Here is a 15,453-nt window from a genome sequence, read left to right on the forward strand (position 1 = left end):
ATTTTATTGGAGGATTTTTTTTCTTTTTTGTGACGGCACTACACTGTCGCAAAAAACAAAAAATTTTATTATTTTTATTGATTTTGTTACAGGTTTACTTTTTGCGACGACACTAAACTGTCGCAAAAAATAGAAATTTTATTATTTAAAATAGAAATTTTATTATTTTTTTAATACTATTTGCGACGGTATTACACTGTCACAAAAAAAATAAAAATTTTGATATTTTTAGTACTTTTTGCGACGGTACCACACCGTCGCAAAAACAATGTTTTTGCCGTTGCAAAAAAAAGACTATTAGTGACGGTATTTTTTGCCGTCTCAAATAACATTTTTAGCGACGGTAAAATAGTGTCGTCACAAAAAGTCAAGAAATTTCAAACATTATTAGCGACTGCACGGTGCCGTCGCAAAAGGCAAAAATGCCATCGCAAAAACATTAGCGACGGCACGACGGCACTGTGCCGTCGCAAAAACTCTTTTGCGACCCCTCCATTTGCGACCCCCTCTTGCCGTCGCAAAAAGTCATTTTGCCGTCAAAAAGTTTTTGCGACGGCATTAGGAGTATTAGCGACGGTATTTTACCGTCGCAAAAAGTCAATTTTTTTGTAGTGATTAATGAAACATCCAATTTTAGTTACCGGAATAGATGGCAACCATACTTCCATACAATTCAAGGCTAAAAATATAGCTATTTGGTTAAATGATAGCAAATTCATTATACCAAAAATTTTATGTTTTCCGTATATGCATGGAGATTTCCTTCTTGGCAATAATTTTATATATAAATACCTTCCAATGCAAATACAGGAAAAGGCTATTTCATTAAGCATAAACAATGTCTTAATTCATATTCCCTTGTTAGAACAACATAAATACATTTGTGATAAAGAGTTTGCGCCCGTGCCGCGTGGTGATTTAACTCCCATCATCAAAACTATTGATGAATCACATTGGATTTATAAAATTTTAGAAGAAAATTTTAGTGAACATCCATTAAAACTATGGCAACGTAGTCCACGTTATTGTAGTTTAAAATTGAAAGACCCTAATGTTATCATTAGAGTAAGACCGATGATCTATACTAGACAAGATATAGATGAATTTGATATTCAACTCCAGGAACTTTTAGACAAAAAGTTAATTGAAGAAACTAAAAACCCTCACTCTAGTCCAGCTTTTATGGTAAGAAACCATGCTGAAATTAAAAGAGGAAAAGCCCGAATGGTAGTCAACTATAAACGGCTAAATGAAAATTTAGAATTTGATGGATATTTTATTCCAAGAAAAGATGTTTTGATTAACTTAACCAAAGGATCAAAAATCTTTATCAAATTTGATTGTAACAGTGGATTTTGGCAAATTCAATTGACTGAAGAGTCAAAAAAATTGACAGCTTTCAGTACACCTAGAGCACATTACCACTGGAATGTTATGCCTTTTGGGTTAAATATTGCACCACAGGTATTTCAACGGTGGATGGATACAATTTTTAAGGATCTTAAAGATTGTTGTGTAGTTTATATTGATGATATTCTTATCTTCTCTAAAACCAAGGAGGAGCATAAGAAACATTTAAAATTACTTTGTGAAAGATTCCAAAAACATGGAATTATTTTGTCTCCAAAAAAGATTAAATTAGAAAAAGAATCAATTGAATTTTTGGGAATAATTTTAGACCAAAAAGGTTTAAAATTACAAGAACATATTTTGTCCAAAGTACGAGAATTTCCTAATACTCTTGAAAATATAACACAATTACAGAGTCTATTAGGCATTTTAAATTATGGACGAAATTTTATTAAAAATCTTTCAAAAATAGAAATTCCTTGGTTAACCAAATTAGGGAAAAATGTTATTTTTGAATGGACAGCAAAAGATGTTGCTTTAATTAAACAAATTAAAGAAAATGTTAAAACTTTACCAGATGTTTATCTTCCTAAAACAGGTGATAAATTAATTTTAGAAACAGATGCCTCAGAAGCATGCGGGGGTTGTGTTCTTAAAGCTATACCAAGTAATTTATGGTATGATAAAGAGATACCTTTATCAGAAAAGGGGATTAGACCAAGAAAAAATCCAATACCCATAAAATTACAAAAAGAAGAGTTAATTTGTGGATATAATTCTAGAACATTTAAACCAAATGAACAGAAATATATTATTTTCGAAAAAGAATTACTTGCAATAAAATTGGCAATAAAGAGTTTTCATATTTATTTAGCCCCAGAAAATTTTATTGTACGCACTGATAATAAGGTAGTAAGAGATTTCTTGATCAATAAAAAACCTATTGAACAAGGAAGAAGATTAGCCTGGTATAATAAAATTTCTGAATATACTTTTGAAGTAGAACATCTTAAAGGTACTAACAATTTTCTTACAGATTTTCTTAGCAGAAATTGTTTTAGAAAATTAAATTGCTAAACAAGTAAATTTAATTTTTGCAGAAGACCTCTAGACCAAGAGGAAACAATGGATAAGGGTAAACAACCTGCTCAAGGAGATTGGGTGACAATTGCTAGAAAAGCAAACCCCAAAGAAGAAAAAGTTTATGTTGTGTTTGCAGGAAAACAACCTGGAATTTACACAGAATGGAATGATTGCAAAACACAAGTTTGTGGATATTCAGGAGTGAGCTATAAAGCATATGATAGCATGACCAAAGCTAAAAAAGCTTTTTATAGTGCACCAGCTATGCCTGTTTATCAAAAGAATTTTTGTCAAATGAGAACTAACCCAGTTCCAACTAATATTCAGACATCTAGACCAGATGAATCTGAAATAAAAGATTTTTTCAATCCTGGTATATCCAGAGAAATTTATACAGAACTCAATGGAGTTTGGAAAACTCACATTGTAGACAACAAAGTGAAATTTCAAAAACACATGGGAGTTTTGGCCAAAAAATTAGCTGAGCAAACAACTAAATTAAAAGATTTACAAAATCTTTGTTTCAATATTCTTAAACAAATGAATTGGAATGAAGATTTTAATTTTGAAAAAATAAACAATTTTCTTCAACTATCAGATCTCATATCAGATGAGTTTTCTGATTCAGTTTTTGAACAAATAAAAAGAATTTGTCTTTTTGAAAAAGCAAGAACTTTGCTTCCAAAAGAAATTTTTATGTTAATCAAAAATCGGGTTGAAGATCATCATGATAAGATTAGACAAATCTTAGAACGATCTTATGATAAATTAAATTTAAAAGATGGAATTCTCAAAATAACCATCATGGCAAACCATGACATGTGATTTTTTGAGGATATAGATTGGGGAATAACTAATCAAGTTATTTTCCAAATTTTAGATCCAATTCAATGGATAGACTATCCAATGATCATCAAAACAATGCTCTCATGGATAGTAAAAGGCTTTCGATGGAGCAAATATTTTACTTTTTTGGATCTCCAGTACTGTTGGTTGGCGAGAACGAGAACATTTTTTCCAACCATACCAGATTTGGTATCTTAAAGAAACTGAAGATTTTGAATTTGAAGATGATTATTTCGATGAAGATCACCGGAGAGAGCGATTGGAAAATATCCAAAAACTTTCTTTAACAGAATATTGGATAGACAGTCTAATATCTGTTTCACAAGCAGCGTCCAACATCCATGGCTCAGCAAAATTGCCATTCATGGTTACAGATGGAAGAATATTATTTGTAACCCATTTTCCCATAACATATCAAAGGTCTCCAACGCAAATTAATGAGGCTCTTGACATGTTAATAAATCTCAAAAAGAGAAATAATTTGGATCTTCCGTTGGAATTAGCCATGACCGCGGATGATGTAGAACATTTCTGGAATGAGCAATACAGCCAAGATCCGGATTCTCCTCCATCAGAGACTGATGAAGAATATCACAATCTCATCAACAGGATGGAAGCATAGTGGACCCCACTATCACATGCAACTGTCTCCTCATCGACTCCAACCTTATCCAGGACACGTGGAGCAACCTGCATTATTTGGCGGAAAGTGATCAGCCACATCATTTCAGCCGATGCTACACGACAAATCAGCTCAGCCAAAGCTTATCTACAACAGTCTATCTCTTTGAAACCCGAGGAGGGTAGACAGTGTGTATCAGTGTATATAATTGTAAAAACTGTAACAAAGAGAAAATAATTGTAGTCCTTTTGTATTTATTTTTGTCTCTTTGTATTTATTTTTAGATAGATTTTTCAAAAAGCCTACGACTAGGCTTGCCTAACTAGTTAGAAAAATTGGCAACTTTTAAGACAAAAGGTCTTACAAAGTTAGATATGTTAGATATAAGTTAGATATGCAATAAGTTCTATTTTGTTTGTATTCTCTTCTTGTAAGTCTATATATTGGACTTTATGCCAACATAATGGAGCATGTAAATTCCCTTCAACTTCTCTCCATCTTTTTGCTCTCTTCTTTGTCTCTAAGTTCTCTATCATAATTTTATAACTCCACCATAATTCCATAAGTAAAAAGCTCCTTTCCTTTTTAGTTTTGTAATTGGTATCACGTTTGTGCCTTTTTTGTTTTAAAAAAAAAAACAAACGAAAATGATATATAAATTTATTTTTTATATTTAATGATATGTAAGTGATATGATTAGTTGATAATTAGAAAATGAGTGGTGTTACATACATCAATTAGTGTACCAAAATTAGTTATGATATTATTATTAATTCCACTCATTATAAAAATTATAAATACTAAAAATATCTTAAATTATGCCACATCATCAATTGGTACACTAATTAGCGTACTAATAAATACATATTAGTCTTAGAGAATATATGAGAGTGTTGTTTTTAATATTCTAATTAATTGTCAAAAATTAAATCAAATTTTTAGTCTTAAATAACCTTGCTAAAAAACTGCAAATAATTTTAAAAATTTATAAAACTGTAAGAAATGAAATAATAATAAAAAAATGTGCGAAACCCACCCCTCCCACCACTTTTGGGCTCGGCGACTCACTAATTTTTTTGTTTTTGTTTTGTTTTTTGTTTTTTGTTTTTTTTTTTTTTTTGTTGTTGTTGTTGTTTGTATTGAAAACTTTTTGTATCACTTGCAGGTGTCGTGTGTAATAAAATAAATAAAAATAAAATAATTTTTTTATTATATATAATATGTTATATAAGTGGTAAGAGTCTTATTCATTAAATTTAAGGTTAGGAATGACAACGGGACAGATTTGACATGAGTTTAAGGTCTAATGTCTGAATCTTATTCTGGTTCACTATTTATTTATTTTTTTAAATTTCTGTGGTGATATAAATTTAGAAATACTCTCGTACAAATAGAACTTCTTAATTCTCCCTTTCTCCCTCACTGATCTTTTCTTCTTCTTTAAGGGTTGGTTTGGGAAGTGGGTTGACTTTCTGACTTTTTGACTTTTTTAGCTATTTTAGCCTGGGCTAAAAAACTTAGTTTGTGAAGGGCTTTTTGACTTTTTGACTTTTTTGGCTTTTTTTGTGAGAGAAGAGTGTAATGATTATGGATTGAATGTGATGTTTTATTTTTTGTGATTAAAATAGCTTATTTTATCTTTTGTGGCTAAAATAGTCAAAAAATCCCCCAACCCAACTTGTCAAACGGAGGCTAAGTTATTTCAATTATTCTCCTTTTTCTCTCTCCAGGGACCCTCTAGGGGCCCACTACCTCCTCTGAGGCTTTAACATCATTCATGGGCCTTCTCTACAGCCCATGGGTACACGGCTCTGATGGCCCTCTAATTTGGTTATACTCGGCTACGGCCCTCCACTGGATCTAGCATGGGCCGACTTGTTTTCGGCCAACTGATGGACCTAGTATGGGTCAACTTGCATTCGGCCAGCGGAAGAATCCATCACAAAATCTCATTTATTTGGCCATCACAATTTCAAATAAGGAAATAAAGATACGTGGCAGAACAAAATGTAATTGACATTTAGACTGTAAATGAATTGTTCACTTTTAATAATAGTATAAATATCATGCATGTTTTCTATTTTATTTTTGAAAAATAAAAAAATAAAAAATAAACACAGTAAATTAAGTGGGAAAAATAAAATAGAAAACATACACAGTAAATTAAGTGGGAGAGCCACCCATCATTATCAAGAAGTCATCAAGCCGTTGATCAGAAAAAAAAAAAAATCCACTAGCCATAAAGTTACCATTCTTTATGCGTTTAAAATGGGTAAGGTTACTAATCTTTGCGGCGTTTTTTTTTGGTGAATTATTCTTTGCTGCGTTGATAATAACAAACCATAAAGTTTTAAGTTAATAAGAGCTCGGTTGAGGAGAAAAAGTCTCCGGCTTTTTAATTAAAATAGTTATAAAAAAATAAAATAGATTTTTTAATTTAATAAGATAAAATATTACATATAATTCATAATTATTATATTTTTTCTATCACAAAAGTCAAAAAGCTCATCACAAATAAGGTTTTTTAGTCTCAGGCTAAAATAACTAAAAAATTAAAAAAATCAACCTATATCCCAAACAAACCCTAAGTAAAAATTACAAATCAATAGCATTTTTATAAAATATTTATAAATTTATAAATTTTTTTTTTATAATTATGATTATTAAAATTGATTAATTTATCATTAATTTATGACTTTTTTTGAAAATTTACACTGAAGTGTAATTTTTTTAAGAATTAATTTCCCTTTGACTATCAATTTCATAGTGGTTTTTTTTTTTGGAAATGTTCGTGTGATAAAGAAAGCAGAGAACAAACGATTTGAATGAGTAAAAGTAAGAAAGCACCCAAGTCTCAAATTTTGGGATGGAAAGAAAATGAAAATAAAGTAAAAAGAAGTTAAATTTAATTACGTTTTTTTGTTTGGGGTACGAAAATGAGAATGAAATAAATTTAATGTTTTTATTCAGCTACCAACAAAATACGAATTATTTTAAATAAATTTATTTATGTTTCATTTTTTTCTTCCCCTTAACCTTAAGTAATGTAGATCTAAACACAACATTAGTTTCTTTTCATTTTTATCTTTCCACTTTCTCTCTTCTCTGTCATGTAAACTCTTGCATCCATTCCCAATTCTGCTCTCTTCTGTGTCATGATGCCATTTGAACAATAGCGATTGCCATTACAGGATTATTGACAAACAGATTGATTTTTCCTAGTATCAATTTTAAAAAAATAAAAAATAAAAAAATAAATTCTCAGCTCTTTAAGTACTTCATCATATTGTTTTGAGGAAATTTCATTTTATCTTTCAAACTATCACGTAAAAATCAATTTAATCATATCCTTTTAATTGTATTAATTTTATATATAAATTATTTAATTTTAGATCAATTTGACCCTATTATCAGTTGTCGTCTATAATCAAATAAAATTGCTGACGTGACACCAAATATCATTTTACCCTCCAAACTATCCCTCAAAAATCAACTACATCCCTAAATTAAATTTAAATATTAATAATAATTTTTCATCTAAAAAGTGAGAAAAATAAATTTTAAATAAAAAATATTTGAGTGTTGGTGATGTTGAATATTCTCTAGAGAGTAGATGCTAACTTTTTCTTTAAAGTGTCATTCAAACGATGATATGACCAAGTAGATACTAATCTCGATTTTGTAGGCAAAGATCTCGACATATTCATTTTCATCGTTCAATATAGTTTCCCAAATGCCAAAAGATGTTTCTTGTGTGGTTTAAATTTTTATCCACCCAATTTTGAAACTACTACTAGTCGATCAATCCTATTGAAATTAATCCGGCGAATAAACTAGCTACAATTACAAAATTGCACACACAAAATTGCCAACGAATTTCGGGGTCAATTAGTTTCTCTAGGATTGACTCGAGATAATTTGAGGTGTAATGCGACTTTTTATATCTTTCAATTATTATTTTGCAAAGTATATTATTTAAAAGGGTAAAATTCAATTTACCTCCCTGTGGTATGGCTTGATAGTACTTGACCCCCTGTCTTTTAAAAATAGTCATATGCCTCTCATGTAATTTTAGATTAAAATGCAACCGTTAATACCATTAACTATAGATGTAAAATGACTCTAACACCCTCAAACTTTATGTTTTTTTGCTATTTTATTTCTCTCTCATCTCTCATTCACATAATTTATGATGCCTAGTCATTGATTGAATTAAATCATAATTAATTATTAATTGTAATTTTAAAATTTTTATTCTAATTTTAATTTAATTATATTTTATATCACAATTAATCCTAAATATTTAACTATTTATTGTAATTACAAACTTTTTATACTAATTTTAATTTAATTATATTTTAGATCACAATTAATTCTAAATTCTTAATTATTTATTATAATTTCTAACGTTTTAATTTAATTACATTTTAGATCAATTCTTAATTATTGCCTATTTTATATTTTATTTAATTATATTTTAAATCAATTCTTAATTATATTATATTTTATTTTAACATATTAATCTAATTTTAGATTTGAAGAAAATGGGGATAAAATTGTCCTTTTTATTTATTAATTTCATTATATTTTTTCAGAAAATAAAGCCCATTCTAAAAAATGGTGTATGTAATACACATTCCATTAGTTTAGATAGAAAAACTAACGATAGTACTTTAGTCCAAAATCACATGAGAGGTTTCTGATTATATTTGAACGATAGGGAGGTAAAGAGTGCTCCAACCCCAAACTACAAGGTGGTAAAATGAATTTAACCTTATTTAAAATTTACTTTCCTTATTTTGAGATAAAGTTTTTAAATATTTCAATTTAATTTTTTTTTATATCTGGGGTCAAATTGATTTTTTAGGGATACTTCATGAGGTAAAATGAAATTTGATATCATATCAGCAAATTCTATCTAATTTTAGACAACAGTTGAGGGTGGGGAAAAATTGATCAAAAATTAATTAATTTAAGTATAAAATTAATATAATTAAAAATAAATTAAATTATTTTTTGAATAATAATTTGAAGAGAAAAAGGAAATTTCATACATAATAATATAATTTGGATTTGGGAAATGTTGCGTAGCTCCTACGATTATTCAGGCTAGTCAAAAGGAAGTTTCCACCCTTACATGCGAAGCCTCTGTTTGGATGAAGTTTTTAAAAACTGATTCCAACCTCACATTTCAAAACACCTTTCACAATATGTTTGGCAGAGCTACTCTCAGTTAGTTTTTGAATTTTTGGATCCACCTGATCGTCCCTCGGACATCCAACCAGTTGACCGAAATAGTGCTCTTTTTTTTTTGATATTTTTTAATTATAGAAATTATTTTTTTAGACCAAAATGAAAAATTATTTGGACATTTATTTAAAATTAAAAAATAAATAAATAAAAATTAATTTGTCACAGTAATTTTTAAAAAATAAAAAAATATTTTTAAACAAAACAATTAAAAAAAAATTTACAACCAAATATACAATCAAAAGTAATTTTAAAGCACTGGTTGATATTTTTTTAACAAATAATAGTATTTTTTAATATTTTTAATAAAAAAATATTTTTGGAATTTTAAAAAAAATTAAATAAAAAAAATATTTTTTTCAATTGAATTTTAAAAAGAGTTTGGTTATGAGTTTTGAATAGAATTTTCAATGAGTTTTGAGTTATGTGTTTGGTTATGAGTTATAAGTTTTTGAATTAAGTTTTGAAAACCTTTTTCAAAACTCATAACAATTTTTCACAAACTCAACACTCATTTCAAAAATTCAACACTTAATTCAAAATTTAATTCAAAATTCTTTTCAAAACTCATAACCAAACAAATTTTCTGTCGCGCTCCAAAATTTGGACAATTAAATATTAAATTAGGACTAAACCCTAATCAATATTCCATCATCCAAATCTTAGGGGTGAAACAAAATGTAAATATTCTCGTCTTCATAAGGTTTAAGTAAATTTCAATATTGGAAAAAAACTTACGAGGGATAAAAAAAAATTAGTAAACGCCAACCAAACTATCCATCATAGATTCATAACTATCCGATACCTCCAACCTTAAAGCAGCAACAACTAGTCAAAACAACTGAAATAATGTAAAGTTGAAAATAAACTACAAGCCAAATTATCAAAATACTAAGGTCATAAAATAAATAAATAAATAAATAATTTACTAATATCAACCCTAATGGCAAGAAATCAAAAGAAGTTCGAAATGCATTTCTAGTAACTATAGTTATTTTTCGTCACCACCGTAGCCCCGACTAATCCTGCAAAGGAAGCTCGGTTGCGTTCAAATAGAACGCACTCGAGATGCCAAGAGACAAAACGGGCCAGTATACAAGTATACTGGTATGAGTATAAATATTTGACATCCACGTGTCCACTAGACACAAATAAAAATACATTTAATTCTTGTTACGGGGCAAGACAAGTAATTCCACACTACACCGAGACGAATGGGTTGTTTCCCGAGATACGGTGGCATTTAATTTCTTACCCGTACACAACTAAATATAAATTGAGTATAAAATAAACAAAATAAACGTGAAGATATGGTCGGTCAACCCTGCATAAAAAGTTAGTAAGACCCATAATTCTGTAAAAAAATAAAATTAGTATAATTTAGGGAAAATTATTTATAAGTCCTATTAGGGAGACTTATGCTACATATGGTCCTACTAAAAAACTTATATTCCCATAAGTCCAGTGGAAAGTTTGTTGACACATTTACCCTCAATATTAGTTGTTAATATCATAAATAATAGTAAAACCATATATAGAAAATTGAATATTATCATAAATCATATCTATATAAACGTAACGTAACGTGACATCTATATAAACGTAACGTGACACCTACATAAACGTAACTTGACACCTATGATCTATGGCAACATTCAATTTCCTATATAGAAAATTGAATGTTACCATAGATCATATCTACATAAACGTAACGTAACGTGACACCTACATAAATGTAACGTGACAATCTATGGCAACATTCAATTTTCTATATAGGAAATTGAATGTTACCATAGATCATATTTATAAGTACTAGCTTGGAAATTTATTGTTTATCTTTCATTTTACATTTTTCATCATGTAACATATACTATAGATTCAGGGTTAGACTTGTGAATGTATATCCGCATATGTTGTGCTTTTGTACAAGAAACTGTAAGTTAATGGAAGATAATTATTTTATCTTGTGTTGTTGTTCAATTAATATTGTAGATTGGTTATTGTATTTATTTCAGGGCGTTACAACTTGGTATCAAAGCGTACCAAGTTTTGAATACTTTGGGTACGAGGGAAGTGGTTATTACCACGATCGGTTTGTCTCGCTTGATAGAGACATTTGTATGTATGGTATGCTATGTGATAACACGTTTATGTGATTATATGGGTATGAGATTTAATTTCTAGGATATTGATTGAGTCGATGGGTTTCTAGAAGCCCTATTAGTAGAGCACCTGATCACTACTGTTTCTAATTGGAACTCTGGCAACGCCGCGAGACGGTCATTATCCAAGAAGGAAATTCGTATGTGTTTATGTGACTATGTGCTTATGTAGAGTGAATTACGGTTGTCCACCGCTTTAGGATGTGAGTAAGTTAGCTTTGGCACATTTATAAATGTGCTAATCTCTTTTATTACCTTTATTAGGTGTCAGGATATGGACGTGGTAGTGGTAGGCATGGTAGGCCTAGAAGGCATGAAGTGCCTTTACTAGATGAGATTTTAGTGCAAGATGAAGGGGTTGGTCAGGCCACTGTGGCCGTACCAGTTGGTCAACAGGCCATGGACGCCTTAGCCTGCGAGATGGCCAGAGCACTGTGGGAATCCATGGACATTCTCAGAGTTGAGAATCAATTTCAAACTCATGTTGCTGAGACAAGGTCGTCCTTTTTGAAGAGGAAGTTCTACTGGTCTAATCCGAACGAGTTTGTGGATGATCCTAAGGAGCCATTGAAGGCAGATGAGTGGCTAGAGCAGATTGTGAAGACGTTTGAGATGTTGGGCATCTAAGACAACGGATTGAGGGTGACCCTAACATCCTTCCAGCTAAAGGGAGATACGGGTCAGTGGTGGAAGATGCGCGTGGGCGTATTGGAGTGACTTGGGAGGCTTTTGTCAACGCCTTTCAGGACAAGTTTTTACCTCTCACGGCTAAGGAGAAGTTGAGGGAGCAGTTTCTGAAGCTCAAACAGCTCAACACGCTAGTAGCCGAGTTTGAGACAGCTTTTACTAGCCTCTCTAGATTGGCACCTGAGCTTGTGGCGATGGAAGAACGCCGTTGTGTGGGGCTTGAGAAGAGGTTGAGGACCGAACCCCTTTTCAAGGTAGCCATGTCAATGATTAAGGATTACGGACGACTTGTAAAGTTGGTGGCTCATCTTGAGACCATAATGCAGTCGGAAGAGAAGCGGATGAGGGGCTCCAAGAGGAGTTAGGATGTTTAGGGAGACAGTAAGAGGTAGAGGGGTTCTAACCCACAACAGTCCCAAGGAGCTCAGTCTCGATCCACCTCTCCTGTGCTGAGCTCAAGTTTAGGGAAAGGTAATCAAGGGAGTTTTACTTGTTACAAATGTGGCCAGTTGGGTCACAAATCGCTAACTTGCCTGCAGAGATGAGGGCAGCAGGCTACACCGTCTTCAGCTCGCTCTCAGAGCTAGAGTCAAGGGAGAGGGCAGCGACATATTATTGGTGTGGGTAGTGTAATGCCCCCATTTTCATGCTCAAATGGTAATACAATAATCATGGCCCTTTAAAGTAAAACTGATATTAAATCCTCATACTTGCATTACGTGATGTAAATAGTCTTCATGCGATAATACATGCGATAATACAGTTAATCCAACAACAATTAATTAAACAACAAATACCCCTAAGGGTTTACAAGTTTCCAAGGCTTGAGCCTGGTTACACAAAACGGTTATTCAAACCCACACATACGAAGCCCTTGGCTTACAATCAGAGTCACAGCAAATGAGCACATTATGCTCTCTGCACACACTTCCACGCCTTCAGTTAGGCGGAAACACCACATCCTTTCCTGCACAAAAATCCCGTAGGGTGAGCATAAAGCCCAGTAGGAAATCATTCACAAAGTATATACATTTTATACAAGTCTCAAGAGATGAATGCACATGCCATGCCATTCCTTTTTGAAAATAAGACACATCTTCATCTATTGAAAACCATCATGCTCAATGATGTTATGCAACTTCAACTGTTCAAAATTTATCAATTTAATTCAAGAGGCGGTAAATACAACTCTGGTAATCCTGAGGTTAGTGTCTGCAAGTAGACTATACAAGTACTACCAATTTGCCAGTGTTACCGATATCAACCGGAAGGCTCAACACCTATCATCTACACCACCTTTCAATCCCTAGGCTGGTGTCTGCAAGTAGACTATACAAGTACTACCAATTTGTCATTTTTACTAGTATTAACTGGAAGGCTCGACACCTATCCGCTACACCACCTGTCAAGACTTACCACCGTATTTACCCCAAAACCATTTCATGAAAACTTGTTTATCAACATTCTTTTCTAAATGCAAAGTTTTCAAATCAAATTTCAAAGCTCCTCATTATCAAATGAATTGATATGCCAATGCAATTTCACAAGATGAATAAATACTTTCATTTCAATTCATCCAAGGGATAACAAAATTCCCGCATTTCAAACATTTCCAACAACTTGGTCATTTCAAGACTATATCAACACTTTTAAACAACAATTTCCAAAACTTCAACAATTGTCTTATTCCATGGAAAACCATCATTTATATGTAATAAATAAACAATTTTCAACATCATTTATTTCAGCACACAAAATAAATATAACAACATATTCTAAAGATTTTCAACATCTTTCTCAAAAATTCCCAATTTCTAGGTTTTCTCACCAAAAACCATTCATCTTCAAATATTTGAGAAAATCTCACCAAAAACAACTTTCTTTCATCAACATAGTTCAAAAACCCTCAATTTCTATTTTTAGAAGGAAAAGAAAGTAAACCCACTTTCAAAATCACTCATCTTCTTAAATCAAAAATCAAATTTTAAAACTAATCAAAGGATGATTTCGAAAATCATCTAGATCTTGCAAAAGCATATATATAACTCAAAGAAAATTGCTACCTCAAGTTTGACGAGGAAACACGCAAAAATCCAAATTTTTGATTTTGTCGGATTTTGATCTCCACCGATCAAAATGTTGCTCTCACAAAACTCTTTACTATGGCAGTGTCAATCCATGGATAGATCATCTTCATATAAGTTCTCAAGTTGAAAAGCGCCCCAAATGCCAAGATTTTCCAAACAAAATAATAGATTGTTGTGCAGTCTCCGGAGTATCTTCTTGGTGCTCTTAAGGCTTCCAAGATCATCAATCTTCATGCTCAATGTTGACACAAACTGGTGTTTTATGTCCTCGAGATTCTTATAGTAAATCATATGAGGAGAAGATGAGTTGTTCACGCAAGGACCATAATAATATATTTTAAACTTAGGAGATGCAAAGAATTGTTGCAACTCTTCCTTGTCCCCAACAGAATAAACCTTAGCGTGAAGTAAGGTTTCAAGAGTATTTATGGAAGCACCTTTCCCTAACTTTGGAGATGTAGTCATACAAAATATATGGGAAGTTTTGAGACATCATTTTTGTAAAAGAGTTTCATGATTTCTGCATAAGGATGATCACTGTTAAGTTGTGCATAATGGCACTCGTTAAATATCAAAAGTGCAATTAGCTCAATCTTGATGAAGCAGTGGCATAGTTTACGTAATAGTATTTGATGGGTCACCATGCAAATATCTAGAAGAGATTACCATTACACAATGTCCATGTGCAGCAAGTGCTATTGGCAAAGAACCACAAACATCACCTAGGCCTCTTGAACTGATACACCATGTTCCAACCCATGGCAACTAAATACAAATAACTTCGCTTTTGACAACTATTCGCAAGAACGTAGGCTCTCCTCAATGCATCCTTAAGCTGCTCCAGTGGCTCCCTTATTTCCGGGTACTTGTTCATATCCAGTATCTTGAGCTGCTCTAACAAATTCCCGATCAATTTCAGATGCTACGCGAACTGCTTGCAGTTCCTTTTCTGCATCCTGGTAGTGCTCGCAGTCTTCACTATCATCCCAATTAGTGCCACCGCATTTAGCCCAGTCAACTGCACAACATTGGCTGCTTTTGTAACATGTTCCCAAGTAGAACCCATTTTTGATTTCTCAATTTCTTCAAAGCAAACTAAAAAAAGACTTCACATGAATAGTCCAATCTCTCTCTTTCTGGGTTAGCCTTTATCTGCCATAAATAATAGCCATCAGAAAGATATGGAAAAGGCCTAGAAGAAGGAACTACTATGGCAAGTAAAAACTCCAAAGAAAGTGTTGGGAAAGATTGAAGAAATCTGGTGCAAGATTTTATGGACGATACAACCCATAAGGAAATGTGGTGTGGGAGTCCAAAAGAGAACAGTGGTGGATTGATCTATTTAACTTAACCCAAGAAATGTTGT

At 31.8% G+C, this 15,453-nt stretch overlaps 1 pseudogene; it reads right to left on the reverse strand.

Moving 5' to 3' along the window:
* Positions 1–15,453, reverse strand: part of LOC145799918 (cysteine-rich receptor-like protein kinase 14) — a 172,583-nt pseudogene that overhangs the window by 25,398 nt on the left and 131,732 nt on the right.

Source organism: Camellia sinensis, chromosome 9 (genome assembly GCF_055761805.1).
Source record: "Camellia sinensis isolate YWXY chromosome 9, ASM5576180v1, whole genome shotgun sequence".
NCBI classification, from domain to species: domain Eukaryota; kingdom Viridiplantae; phylum Streptophyta; class Magnoliopsida; order Ericales; family Theaceae; genus Camellia; species Camellia sinensis.